Source organism: Barbus barbus, assembly GCF_936440315.1.
Source record: "Barbus barbus genome assembly, chromosome: 4".
NCBI lineage: Eukaryota > Metazoa > Chordata > Actinopteri > Cypriniformes > Cyprinidae > Barbus > Barbus barbus.
In genome coordinates this window covers 30,063,909-30,079,648 of record NC_136732.1, presented here as the reverse complement: position 1 = coordinate 30,079,648, position 15,740 = coordinate 30,063,909, and the positions used below count along the sequence as shown (strand labels likewise).

The following is a 15,740-nucleotide window of genomic DNA, read 5'->3' as shown; positions in this document are numbered from 1 at the left end:
TTTTATTATTGAAATAAAAATATGAAATATGCTAGATAGTTTCACCTTTCAGTAACAAATAAGAATGTAGTACTATAACCACCGTTTAAAAAAATAGTTATTTTTTGTTATTTTCTAATTAAAAACGTAAACTAAAGCACCATTAAGCACCATTTATCTTGTTGAACTTGTTCATTTTGTCATAAAATATTGTGGATTCTTTTAGCAACCAATAAGATTGTAGTACTCTGAAAAAATATTTGCTGTGTAATAAATAATTAAAATGTTATTAATAATGAAAAATATGAAATATTGTGGATTATTTTAGCTTTCATTTACAAATAGGAATGTAATACTCTAACCACTGTTTAAATTAATAATTATTCTTAATATTAAAATATTAAATATTAAAATTGTAATAATAATTAAAAATGCTAAAAAATTATATTAGCTATACATTAATTTTTTTAGATTTCAACTACCAATAAAAATGTAGTACTATAACTGCTGTTTATAAACATATATTCTTTATTTTGTAGTGAAAAATGTACTATAAATATTTAATCAACAGTTGAAAAATAGAAGAAAAAGAAAGAATGAGATCTTATAACACATTTTTACTGTAAATTGTTTTCAGAAAATGCAGCCGATTTTCTCAAAAAAAGGAGAGAATGCAAAAAATCATTAAAAAAATTCATTCAATAAAGCTGTGCTTCAAGTAATCTCCTAGTTTTTAACTTTGTTCCACCTATCTTTGGTTTTCCCTTGCTGTTCAGCCGTGCAAGGATGGTCTGTTGTCTCTGCGGGAGAGTGTGAATGTTTCCTCACTCTGTTTAGACTTTCAGCAGCGGCAGACTCTCTAGCTCGTACAGTACGGCTCAACTAGGCCTGATTACTGTACACTGGCTCCCTCGTAAACACAGAGCATTGATTTCCACTCTTTTTTCGTCTGCGCAAGCAGACCCGGGAAGTGAGTGTCAAACAAGCCACATGCATCAATCCTAAACTCACAAGCAGGACTATCAGTTACTGTCATCAAAACAAGGGCCTGAATTGACCAGACACAACATGGTAACAACCAAGAGTAATTAAAGATTCTGGAAGCGTTGTGCAGGAAAACAATGGCAGACTACTGGAGAGAGAATGAAAATTGGCCTAAGGGTCCATTTATATAGGGTACATCCTGTTTTTGGATTGTTTGAAAACTTACTAAAGCAGAGTTAATGTGATCAGTGAAATTACTGACAAGCAATAATGAAGACAAAAAATACTAAATGTTTTTGAATAAAACATACTGTTCAGAAGTTTGCTTTAGTAAGATTTTTTAAATGCTTTAGTCTCTTACACTCACCATTTATTTGATCAAAAATACCATTAAAAACAGCAATATTCTGAAATATTATTACAGTTTAATATATAATTTATTCCTGTGATACAAAGCTGAATTTTCAGCATCATTACTCCAGTCTTTAGTGTCACATGATCCTTCAGAAATCATTCTAATATTGCTGCTCAAGAAATATTTCTTCTTATTATTATAATTAATGTTGAAAACAGTTGTGCTGCTCAGTATTTTTGTGAAAACCCTGATACATATTTTTAGGTTTATAAAGTTAAAAAGATTATTTTGTGACAATTTAAAAGACTTTTGATCAATTTAAGTGTTAATTTCTGCAAAAAATAAATCATACTAATCACAAACTTTTGAATGGTAGTCTAAATAGCATTGGACTAACAAGTTAGCAATTTCTGAAAAAAAAACAAAGATATAACTATTTTGAATAATCTAATCATAGTTAAAATGCACATTAAAGTAAACTTTATGCAGAATGTGTAAGTCACTCTGTAACAACAAACTAAAACACGGACAATGAATAACTAAACATGGCTGTTGTTTTTGAAATGCTGTGTCAGTTAAAAGCTTGATATACCTGCACTTTGTACTATTTTCTTGTGCTCTGTCTCACTGAATGACCACTCGCTGATCCAAATCAGCATACAACACAACATTTTTATTTAAATTAGCTCAGACTGTAACATTTATCAATAATAATAATAACAACAACTTGTCAGAATGTTACGTTCAGCCAAAAGCCTTAGAATCACATCTAAGGAATCAGGCTTATCCTTCACAGCGTTTGCCCATCCAGTCAGAACCGTTTAACCTACTTAACCAAGCACCCATTGGTAAGATGATGATATCAGATAAAAGACCATACAATTATCCCAGTACAGATCCTTCTTCAATATCGAAGCTTCATGCATCACCCCAAACAGGTGGCTGACCTGCTGTAATTGACTCTTCACTGAGCCTGTGATTATAGCTCATGCAGTTAAACAGCGCAGGTTATGCAGTTATGCGGCAGCATTGACCCCATTACGGTTCATCCTTAATTGACACTGTCGTAATAATGCATTCGCTTTCTGAGCGCCCAGGCCTCAGTCTGCACGTCTGAGTCGGATCTTTCCAAGCGTGACTTACGCTTTGGGCTGCCAGGTGGGTGCCGAGCCGGTCACATTGCATGCAAAATCCACAGATAAAGCCTTGCCAGTGAGTCTTGGTGCTTTGAGCACTTGTGCTGTCCCATATGCAGCAATAAAAACAGTTATGATAACAAGTTTAAAGAACGACACCCAGAAAAAGGCTCCCACATTGGGACTAGTGGACCAGGAGTGATCAAAACGACACGGGACAGAGAACTACTGTAGACCTCGTGCTCTCTAAGTGTGTGTGAGCACGTATATGAATGCATATGTGTGTTTGTCCTTTTCCTTAGCTGCAATTGGACGAATAGGCCGCAACGCTCCCAGTGGCTTGTGAATTAGGACACTCACTTCCATAAATATTTCAGCCTCTTTCTTATATAGGTCAGCTTTCTGTCTCTCTCACTTTCTCTCTTCTTCTTCCTACTTCTCTTCTCCTTGCACATCTTATCCTCTCAGACATCTGTTCTGTAGTACCCAACTGTGGGTTAAAGTAGAGTGATGGGAGATCAACGGAGTGAGAAGATACAGCGGCATAGGTTTCAACAGGATGTCATGCATCAATAAATAAATGAATGTTTTCTCATTTTTAACAGTACATTATGAGTGAAAAATAGGTGTTGAAGCTAACCTTAATACCAAGTTGTTCTGAATCCTTCAAGAGCAGTGCAGTCACTCAAGGATAGCCTATATGCATTGCTGCGAGAACTGTCTAGCTGAATTTTAGCATTTATATTACTTGTAGAAAGAGTGTGTTGTAATAAAGAGAGTTTGTTAATATAGGCCTGCAAAGTGGTTATCTACACTACTGTTCAAAAGTTTGGGGTCTGTAAGACTTTATTGTTTTTGAAAGAAGTCTCTAATGATTAAAAATACAGTAATATTTAAAATATTACAATTTAAAATAACTGTTTTCTGTTATTATTATTATTATTATTATTACTTATTATTATAAAATGTAATTTATTCCTGTGATGTCAAAACTGTTTTCAGCATCATTACTCCAGTCTTCGGTGTCACGTGATCCTTCAGAAATCATTCTTATGTTGATATATGCTCATTCTAATTCTAATATGCTCAAGAAACATTTCTTATCATCAAAGTTCAAAACAGCTGTGTTTCTAAATATTTTTGTGAAAACCTTTATGTAATATGGATTCTTTCATAAATAGAATTTTTAAAAGACATCATGTATTTGAAATAGAAATTTGTGTAACATTGTAAATGTCTGTACTGTCACTTTTGATCAATTTAATATATCTTTGCTGAATAAAATTATTTTCATTCTTTCAAAAAAGTACTCACCTCAAACTATTGAATGATATGTTGACATTCAGTTCAAATGCTGATGTTTATTTATATGGTGTGATGCAATGAAGATATTTGATTGACGCAGTTATTGATTTCATTCATATTTGCGTGGGTTATTTATTCATTTTTATTTATTTTAAGCTTGCACTCAGCACATAAAATAAATGTCCAATATCATCTACTGTATATGCCTTACAGGAACCCTTTAACTAAATACTTAATTTTACAGTGTCATGCAAGATCCTATGCTCTTCTCTCTATGCCTGTTCAAAAAATTAAAAATGTAAGCAAAATATCATGTTATCGTTTAGGATATTCAGTTAGCGCTATACTACACACATAGAATAAGCTGTTAGCTTACTAACTTAACCTTCCTAACTGAACACACAAAGGAAAATGTTAAATTTGGTCATTTTTAGTTTTTGCAATATGATATGATATGTCATTTTTAAAGACATTAAAGGGATAGTTCACTAAAAAATGAAAATGCTGTCATTAATTGTTCACACTCATTTCGTTCCAAACCCGTAAGACCTTTATTCATCTTCAGAACATAAATTAAGATATTTTTGAGGAAATCTGAGAGTTTTCTGACCCTCCATAGACCGCATCGCAACTTCGTAGCTTTACATTACAGTTGAACCATTGATGTCACATGGACTATTATAACAATGTCTATACTACCTTTCTGGGCCATAAAACATTTCAGTTGCGTTGCTGTCTATGCAGGGTCAGAAAGCTCTCAGATTTCATCAAAAATATCTTAATTTGTGTTCCGAAGATGAACAAAGGTCTTACGGGTTTGGGACGTCATGAGAGTGCGTAATCAATGACACAATTTTCATTTTTGGGTGAACTATCCTTTAATAATTACCATACTCCTGATTTATTTGAATAATTACCTGATTTAAGACTAAGGCTGAATTTGGAATAGCGCACTGCCACACTACTCTTACTGATTCTGCAATATTTACATTTACATTTAGTAGACACTTTTATCCAAAGTGACATACAAATGAGAAACATCACAAGCAATTTGTCATAAGATCCAGCAATATTTGAAAAGTTCATTTGCAAAAACAGATAACTGCAGTTGAGTTATTTTGATTAAGTAAAAATAACAAAAAAAAATACAGCTAACTAACACAATAAAAACATAATAAAAAAAACATGATTTTTTAACATTTTTAAAAACTGAGTTATATTAAACTCTTCTTCTGCAGTACACGACACAATAGGAGAAATAGTAAGAGTAGTACACAAGTGTGCTATTCAGCCTGAATACATGTTAAAGCATTTTTCTATCATTTCTAATTAGGCACCAAAGCAAGTATCCATAAAAAGTTGCCTTAGCCAATAGACAAAAGGGAATATGCTTCTGATGCGGAAAGCACCATAAAAAAGTATTTTCAACAGTTCACCCTCTTCCAAACAATTGGAGATCTACAGTATGCCTATGAGCAAATATACAAAGAAAGGCTGGAGCTTCCAAACTAATTCTGAATAGGAGGGTTTTAGATACACCTCACATTTACGCTAGTATCATGTGCTTTAGTAGACACTGTGGTTTGGATGCTCTCATCTCCACCACTCGTTGAAACAGTTACAGTATGTAAGAAATCTGAGCCTCGACCGAGGAGCCACATTAGTGAAGTGACACATAAGTGATGTCAGAGAGAGCGTCATACAATTCAGTGATACAACAAAGAATTGAAATTGATTGAAAATACACACTGCGCTTATGAAGGGGAAACCGGGGGAAATAAAAACAGGTCAGCGTTCACATCCGTTCTAATGCTGCACATAAAAGTGCATGTATATTCATGCCTATATTTTTAGACCCAAACATTTGCATACTTACATGCAAAATTACTGTATGGATTCATGCACATTTGATTATGAGGGAATTGCATGCTGCTTCTCAAGCACCCGCTGGCATACGCTCAGAGGGTTATCATGAAAGAAATATCTACGACGTAGTAACAGCGCATCATCTGCATATGCATTTACAGCATGCGCAAAACACACTGGCACGCACACACATTCGCACAGGCCCTATCAGTGGCAGGCTTCTCTTTGCTGGAGTGATCACGGGTGTGCAGCCTAGGCAGTGGAATCAGGCAGTTCACACATCCACACACAGTTATATAAGAGCGCTGAAGCATTCTGAAGCGCCAGTGGGTTTTTAGATCATGCCGTGTCAGAGCTGCAATCTTCCACAGAGCTACCGAGGACCAAACGTCGCTGGGAGAGGGGGAGGGGAGTACGAAAAAGCAGGAATAAGAGGGACTGAGAGGGAAATTTTGAGAAAGAGAGCCAGCTGACAGAAGGAACAGTTTTGTTTTGCCTTCATCCAGCTAATGGGAGCCACAGCATTAGCAATTAGCTTTAGCATGTTTCTGTTTAAAATACACAATTAACAAACACTGATCCTTAAATGTGGGATGTCGTGCTTTTATTTAAAAAAAATTTTGCAATGTAAAATAAAGCAATAAGCCCCAAAAAGCCATGGTTTACAGTGAATTTATAACAGCTAAGGGGCATTGTTAGGCACGTGGAGTCTAAAACACCCTTTGCTGTTATAAATTCACTGTAAACCACGGCTTCTTGGGGCTTATTGCTTTTTTTAGACCTACTAAAGGTAACATGCAAATTTCTTACATAGACCTTCACCAAATTTGCAAATATATTAGATTTTCATTTGCTTTCTCAACAATAGTCTTTAACAGCCCTATTTTTATGGATTATTTTTTATTTATTTATTTATTTTACGGTGCAGCCTTGGTGAGCATACAAGATTTTTTCAAAAATATAAAAAAGTTACCGACCTTAATGTGTGTGTGTGTGTGATAGAGATATATATATATATATATATATATATATATATATATATATATATATATATATATATATATATATATATATATAGAGATATATAAATACAGTATCTCACAGAAGTGAGTACACCCCTCATATTTTTGTAAATATTTTATTACATCTTTTCATGTGGCAACACTGAAGAAATGGCACTTTGCTACAATGTAAAGTAGTGAGTGTACAGCTTGTATAACAGTGTAAATTTGCTGTCCCCTCAAAATAATAAACAGCCATTAATGTCTAAACCGCTGGCTACAAAAGTGAGTACACCCCTAAGTGAAAATGTCCAAATTGGGCCCAATTAGCCATTTTCTCTTCCCGGTGTCATGTGACTCGTTAGTGTTACAAGGTCACAGGTGTGAATGGGGAGCATGTGTGTTAAATTTGGTGTTATCGCTCTCACTCTCTCATACTGGTCACTGGAAGTTCAACATGGCACCTCATGGCAAAGAACTCTCTGAGGATCTGAAAAAAAGAATTGTTGCTCTACATAAAGATGGCGTAGGCTATAAGAAGATTGCCAAGACCCTGAAACTGAGCTGCAGCACGGTGGCCAAGACCATACAGCAGTTTAACAGGACAGGTTCCACTCGGAACAGGCCTCACCATGGTCGACCAAAGAAGTTGAGTGCACGTGCTCATAAACGTGCATATCCAGAAGTTGTGTTTGGGAAATAGACGTATGAGTGCTGTCAGCATTGCTGCAGAGGTTGAAGGGGTGGGGGGTCAGCCTGTCAGTGCTCAGACCATACGCCGCACACTGCATCAAATTGGTCTGCATGGCTGTTGTCCCAGAAGGAAGCCTCTTCTAAAGATGATGCACAAGAAAGCCCGCAAACAGTTTGCTAAAGACAAGCAGACTAAGGACATGGATTACTGGAACCATGTCCTGTGGTCTGATGAGACCAAGATAAACTTATTTGGTTCAGATGGTGTCAAGCGTGTGTGGCGGCAACCAGGTGAGGAGTACAAAGACAAGTGTGTCTTGCCTACAGTCAGGCATGGTGGTGGGAGTGTCATGGTCTGGGGCTGCATGAGTGCTGCTGGCACTGGGGAGCTACAGTTCATTGAGGGAACCATGAATGCCAACATGTACTGTGACATACCGAAGCAGAGACTGGGCCGCAGGGCAGTATTACTGTTAGCTTTCGTTATTTAACAAAAGTGTCATGTTTTGTTGTTATTGTGAGTGCACACAAATAAATGTAGTCTTTACAGATTCTAAAGATGTATTACTCTTATCTTTATGAGCAGTGACCGCATTGACCGCTACTGTTCAGCTTCACACTCCACAAAGACACTTCAATAGCACACATTTTTCTAGGTTAACATCAGATTGAACGGCCAAGTTGCTAATACTTACATATTTCAGATGATTTAAAGAATGATAGGCGAGCATTTGGATGTCCTGCCTGATGTACTGTAGCTACCATAGACCAGCCGTTAACGATCTGTCCTTCATGGATTGCGTGACTTCGCCTGTGGATTTTTTTTTTCCTGCGACTAATATAATTTTGGTCGACCAAGCCTCTGCTGGTCGACTAACGGTTAGTCGACTATTAGGGGGCTGCTCTAATATAAAGTGTTCATCTCAGATATCAGATACACACTTTTAAAGTTTGAAAACCCCTGCTCTGGCATTATCAAAACAGAATGTTAGAATTATATGTACATATTCAAATCCACTCAAAAAGTGCCTCAAAACGTCTCTGCAGTTTGAATGAGAATTTCACTTTTTCAATTTTCAATTTCAATTTTCACCAAACTCATAAGACCTTCGGTCATCTTTGGAACACAAATTAAGACATTTTTGATGAAATCTGAGAATTTACTGACCCTGCATAGAGAGAAACACAACTGAAATGTTCCCAGACCCAGAAAGGTAGTAAGGACATTGTTAAAATAGTCCATGTGACATGGACATGTTATGAAGCTACAAGAATACAAAAATAATTACTTAATTTCTTCTCTTCTGTGTCAGTCTTCGATGCGCGTTCACGACAGTACCATGACACATGCGTGTGCATTCCTCTGCTCCTGCGACACAGAAGAGAACAATTGTTGAATGAAGTCATTATTTTTGTTTTCTTTGTGCACAAAAGTATTCTCGTAGCTTCATAAAATTAAGGTTGAACCACTGATGCCACATGGACTATTTTAACAATGTCCTTACTACATTCCTGGCCTTGAAGTTTTCAGTTGCATTGCTGTCTATGGAGGGTCAGCTCTTGGATTTCATCAAAAATATCTTAATTTGTGTTCTGAAGATGAACGAAGGTCTTACGGGTTTGCAACAACATGAGTGTGAGTAATTACAGACCGAATATTCATTTTTGGGTGAACTATGCCTTTAAAATACACTGAATAAAATATTGTATTGTATCACAACAACAGTACACTACAGAATTTCACAAAAAGTTTCATTAAGACAAAGTGTTTGTAAGTTTTAGAAACAAAGTGTTTTGTAGTTAGGGTTAGGGTCATAGATGGTGTAGACAGCGGAACCTACATGTCGACTATCAGCAGGCGCTCTGGAGTATCAGTGTCTGTATGGCTCTCACCCTCACGGGCACACGGTGTGGCCAAAACTGGCTGTGACTGGATGACCCAGACACACACACACAGACTCACACATGCCGAAACGCTGGCCGATAAAATCAATGAGGCTGGCCGAACAGCAATGGCTTTGCATGTGCGGAGGCTGCAGTAGGTTAGCTCAAGGCAGAGGATGGACTGGTGCGATAGTAGATGGCAATAAAAGAGGAAGACACCGTCCAGCATCACAGCGAATGGCCTGATTGCTGGGGCAAGCGGGGATTTAATGGATCCTCATTCCCTCGCCACCTCTTGTTCAACCCGTTCTCTCTTTCAGTCACTTATCTCTCTCTCATTTTCTTACTCCAAACATGACAATCCATCATAGGGCTGGCAGGGGGGATGGGGCACATGCTACTGAAGCCTGAGGCACTGGGCATAGAGCACACACACAAATACACACATGCACACACACACATGAGAGTCCAGGCCACTTGCCTGTGTCACCTGATATGACATCTCTTAGCCTATAGAGAGGCCACGCACCCAGCCGAATGGCCCATGATCATAATAGCAAGGCCATGCTCTGCACTATTGATATATTTAGACCAGAGTTGTCCTGTAGGTCATGAGAATTGCATCACTGTGTACTGTACCAGATTCTCATTACTGGGACCGCAGCAGCCGCTCATTGAGCTAGAGAGGGGCGAAATACAGGATGATCCTGCATATTGTGATAGAGATCAGTGGAGCTCAGTGGAAATAGGTGAAGGATTTTGTAATCATTTTGTAAAAGAGACTTAAAGAAAGTAGGCACATTGAGCAATCTGTAATTATATGGGTGTTTTAAGGCATTAGCGGATATGTAATGGTCTTGAATGGACAGATAAAATTCTTTATTGTAACTGAAAGAGGTAAATACTGGATATGATTGTGACGGGGGCTTGGAGTAAATCCAAGTTTATCTATTAATTTAATGATTTCTAGGCTAGTATTACTAACTTAGTAAAAAAAGTTGTGATGCTGTAAGGCCCGTTTCACACTAGCCACGTAAGCAGTGCATTTTTTCAGCTCAGAATCTATTTTTGCTGGGCTGTTCATGCTGAATTAAAGTGACAGTGCATTGTTCATTGTCAAAATAAACATGGGTTGACACAAAAAAGGAGCAATTTCACCATAAAAGCATGTAAGGGAAGTCTACTGTGTTGCAGTCACCATGACTTGGAAAAAAAAAACGTAAATGAAAAGGCACTATTGTACCCACAAAAGCATGTTTAAATGATTTAAACTACAAGTATAGTTTAAACTGAAGACTTATAATCTCATACAAACTACATTACGCAGCATGTTGTGGTTTAACATGTTATGCAGAGTATGTCGACGATCGTAAACAAAAGCATGTGGATCGAGGACTACACGTTCAGCAGCGGTTCATTTGTGTAGTAGAAACAGTGACAATGTGAAAGCACAAAGTTCATGTGCTGCTTCCGCTCTGTATATGCATCTAGTGTGAAATGAGCATCAACAAAAAAAAAAAAAAAGAAAACAGCATTTACATTAATGGTTCTCAATTGGTGGGCTGCGAAATGGGTCACAGCGCTTTTTTATGCAAATAACACAAATATGTTTTCAAAAGGAAGGAAAAACTGCTTAATATCATTGGCAATGCATCAAATCAAACTCTGGTATTTTGCTGAAAATTGTCATTGCCATTTTGCATTTACATGTCACTTGATAAAACAAGCCGGATAGGTTGTGTGACATCCACTTATCCTTAAAAAAACATTATTTTCAAATTTGAGTGATTTTTGTTGACCCTTAAGGTTTTCAACGATTTTCATACTTCTCATGTTTGGTCACCCCTTCACACATTTCAACCAAAAATGACATTTCTGTCGTCATTTACTCACCCTCCTCTTGCTCCAGTTTCTTTTTTCTGCTAAACACAAAAGAAGTTATTTTGAATAATGTTGGTATCCAAACAGTTGATGGTAGCCATTGACTTCCATAGTATTTTTTTTCCATACTATGGAAGTCAGTGGCTACCATCAACTGTTTGGTTACCAACATTCTTCAAAATACCTCCTTTTGTGTCAGCTGAAGGAAATTTTAAGGAAATTAGTCCATTAAAAGTAGCGTGATGACAGCTCATTGTTAGCCATTTGTGTCTGAAAATTTTATATATAATATATAATTGCTGCTCCGGGTGTGTGTTCACGGTGTGTGTGTGTTCACTGCTGTGTGTGTGCACGTTGGATGGGTTAAATGCAGAGCACGAATTCCGAGTATGGGTTACCATACTTGGCAATATGTCACTTCACTCACTAAAATTACATACCTATACATATATATATATATATGTAATTTTGATTTCAAAAATCATTTAGTATGTTATATATATATAACATACTAAATTATTTTTGAAATCATTTTATTGGGGCACATTACAAAGAGTAAAAAAATCTATCAAGTAACGTGAAAATTGGGTAACGATTAATCATATTAGTAATAATTAATGATGACACTGATGGGGCACAAATAGCACAGTTTCCTGAAAATGACAATGAAGCACATTTTATAGCATTTATTGATGTTTTTGGCATTACTAGCAGGGGCTAGTAGATTGTGGACCAGTAAAGCTGGGTGATGTCATCATGCAGGGACTACAGATGCACATCAGCTTCTGGAGCTTTTACCCTTGTGTGCTGTATGTAGTGGGTTGTTTTGCATGCTTATAACTGAGGTACTTCCAAAGAATTTTCACTATAATTGTGTTTTTTTGAGTGCAATACTCACCACTTTCTTAAAACAAACTCAAGTGTGGACTGCTTTCACACTTACTCAGAAATAACTGACAAGAAGAGCTTAAACTGTGCTCAGAAAAATTGCACTTTCACTGACAAGAGCTTTTTTAAATTTATAACTATTGCACATATATTGGAGTGGACTCAGTACGATTTCTCTCTTTTTTATTATTATTATTCAGCAAGAATGCATTACATTGATCAATAGTGACAGTAAAAACTTTTACATTGTAACATTAAATGTATATATAGTAGAGCTATAAAGAGAGAAAATAGTGTGTTGGGTTGGTGCAGGGAATCAAATATAGTTCACATTTACTGAAAGATTTAAAGACTTTTCTAATAGAGTTTTATGTGCAAAGTGTGTAAAAGCTAAAGCACCATATGCGAATTAAATATAGCACAGCTAAAATATCAAAATAGACTAACACGACATGACCCATCTACTATCTAAACCTCTCTAACTGTACAAGCAAACAAATCTTACACTTTTTTTTAATTTATTTTTTATTTTTTTACACTGAGTGTCCCTGTCGCAAACATTGCAGACTATTGCAAGTTAAAAATAGTCCAACTTTTAAAAACCAGTCACAAAATCCTTGCTTTATGTTCTCTTCTACTGCAACCTGTCTAGATGTTTTTGAATCCTAGAACACATCTTGTGTGAACACCCCTTGAAAAACCATTCAGGTCCATTTAGGTTCAGACCAGTGTTGGGTGTAACGCGTTACTAAGTAACGCGTTACTGTAATTAAATTACTTATCCACTGAAAAAGTAAAGTAAGGGATTACTGTTCATTTTTAGGTAATTTAATTACAGTTACTTATAAAGTACTTGCGTTACATACAGTAAATAATTTCAACAGTTCTAAAAGCAATATTGAATTTGAAATCTAAATTTACCGTCTAAAGATATTGAATGCAGCGGCTTTAACCCTCTGCGTGCGGGTGCGTTCACTTTCAGATTTTCCTGATTCACAGAGAAACCTTAAATACTCAAATCAGGGCCAGCACCAAGAGGGGGCATTCGCGGGCAGAGTTACGGTGCCCCCCACTTTCCATCCTCTCCTCTTCTTGCTGAACGTGATCGTTTCGAAAGCGAAAGTGAAACCGGTAAAACAGCGCACATAAGAAAGCGATTGCACGCTTTAGCGAGCGTCAGAAACTGCACGCAATCACAGATTGCAAGCTTCCCATCCCACCCCGTACCCCCACCCCACACACACACCACCACCCACCACACACACAAAACGTGATTTGTGCCCCCCCCAGAAATTCAAATGCCCCTGATGGAGGTGCCCTGGCGCCGGCTCTGACTCAGATACATATAAGACTAAAATCAATAGAATCTAAAAATCTTGAAGTGTCTACTTGACACTTGAACGAATTCAAATTAAAAACTAATGTTTCTGATTATGCAATCCGTATGAAACTAAAGCAAGGTACAGTCTTTCCCGTGTCTGAGCTCATTCTATGCAGTCACCTGCGCGCATATGCCCTCACCTAGATACAAAAAAAAAAAGTAAAATATTAAGAAAAAAAAAATCATCTAATATTCATCATTTTTGAAAGAAGACCTGCTATGAGAAATTTACCTCATAAGAACAGCGCGATCTGACATTATGCAGCAGAGAAGATCATTTCTGTAATTTATTCTTTCCTACATTAGTTAACGTGTTATTTTGACATAAACCTGTACAGATTTTACTAGTTGGGCTTTTCCTGAACATCTTGCCAAACTGAAATGTATTGTTTAACTTTTAAGCCTTTTTTTTATTCAGATATTTTGCAGAGTATTTCTATTTGTTAACCAAAGGTGGTTACATTTTTTTCATAAAAATGTTTAAGTATTACAGTTGTTTTAAAGCTAAAAGGCTAAACTATTCTATGTTTGACTCGAATTGAAAGAATATAGAGTTTAATTTCTATTAAGGTTTATAGGGATTTTAAGATGTAGCCTAATTAGCGATTTGAATAATTACGTTACTTATTGAGTAACTAAGTTACTTTTCAGACAGAGTAATTAGTAAAGTAATTTAAATACAATATTGATGAAGTAATTAGTAACTGTAATTAATTACTTTTTGAAAGTAACTTACCCAACACTGGTTCAGACAAACCCAAAATCAACTTAAACAGTGCTGCCTTGAGACGGAGTTATTGACTAGTTTTCAGACAACCCACAGACTAGTTGGTTTTGAAAAATATGTAATTTTGCACATCCTTAATAGGTAGATGGGTGATGATAGAGCTGCAGTGTGTGTGTGTTTGTGGTGAGAGGGCAAGATGCTGGGGCAGGGCTAGATTAATAAGTGTTTGTAGTATTCAATCAATGTGCCTGCAAGCTAAAGCACCTGATAAGCATGACCCTGTCCTGCACATCAGCACATTCAAGCCTGTGGGAGGCTGATTAAGTGTGAATGCTAATTTTCTTCCACAATGCTGTCAATGAGCGTGAGAGAGAGAGAGTGAAGGAAAGACTGAGAGCAACGGATAGAACGAAAGTTCAAAGACAGCCACTGTCAGGAAGAAAGTGTGTGCATTCATGTCAGTGTGTGAGAGAGCATTATATATGCCCCGTGTTTAGCAGCTCAAGCAGTTGGTCACATATTTCATGCATGCAGCATTATGAGGGCATATCTGTGAGTTAAGCTGCAATCAAAGTTTGGTTGGTTAGCATAGCCCAGGTACCCCCTGTAAAGTATCAGAACTTGAGGTGAATGAGAATGCTATAAGATAGCTTTCCGAACAGACAGCTAAACCTGAAGTTGCTGCTTTAAAAAAAAAAAAAAAAGCTAATGATCATCATGTGTACTTCACTCTCAAGGCTCTGCCCAGGCCGGCAGCATTTTGACCTCTGTGTAAATAACCATGACCTGATCAGATCTCCCACCCTCTTGTCTGCGATGGGACAAGGACCTCCGGTCACACAGTCTCATCCTCGCTTGCCATTAGCAGGGCGAGAGGTGAGAGTGCTAAGTTGGCCCAGGTCATTGTTAGACTCTGCGAGTGACAGGACATTCTCACTATGCGCACTATGGTCTCACTGCTGCGAGAATGAGGGATGTCTTTTTGAAAAAGGGCCACTTAAAGGACTTTTTCTTGGATTTTTAACGGAGTTGTGTGACATTTCGAAATTGGATTGAGAAAGACTTTTAAATTTGAAATGCATTTGAATTGGGTAGCAATTCAAAATTGCAATTCACATTTGAACGTAAGGAAGTAAAATGAAAAGTAATTGGAAATCAAAGAAAGTGTAATCACTGTAATGTAATTTATTTACTAAAGCCAAACTTTGAATGCTGGCATGACAAAGCCTTGTTTGAACGTTTTAAAAAGTGTTTAAAGCTGATTTGATGGTTTATTAGATGGACAGACAGATGGATATATGAACAGAAAGACACATGGATAAAAAGAAGGAGAGTCTTTCATAAGGAGTGTCCATGACATTATTTGAAATACCATGGTCCATAAACAGGATAATTATTCAGCACTGTGGTATGTGTGTGCGTGTGTGTGTGTGTGTGTATGTATGTATATATATTATATATATATATATATATATATATGGTATTATCTGTGTATCTGCGAACTATGGTATTATCTGATAGCACACAGCCCAGGCCCAGTACTTTTTTATAAGTTTTTATAAGGGTAGATTAATTTTTACAGTGACCTCTTTGAAAAGCATAAATGAAAGAATGGACTGGTAATATAACTTAAGCAATAGCCCCCGCTGTGTGCAGCTCT

The 15,740-nt window shown here is 36.8% G+C and overlaps 1 protein-coding gene across 1 annotated transcript in view; it reads left to right on the top strand.

Moving 5' to 3' along the window:
• The window catches only part of LOC306865144 (voltage-dependent calcium channel gamma-2 subunit-like), a gene marked incomplete at both ends in the record, with an annotated part of 76,768 nt that overhangs the window by 49,401 nt on the left and 11,627 nt on the right, over positions 1 to 15,740 (top strand). The window lies entirely within an intron of this gene.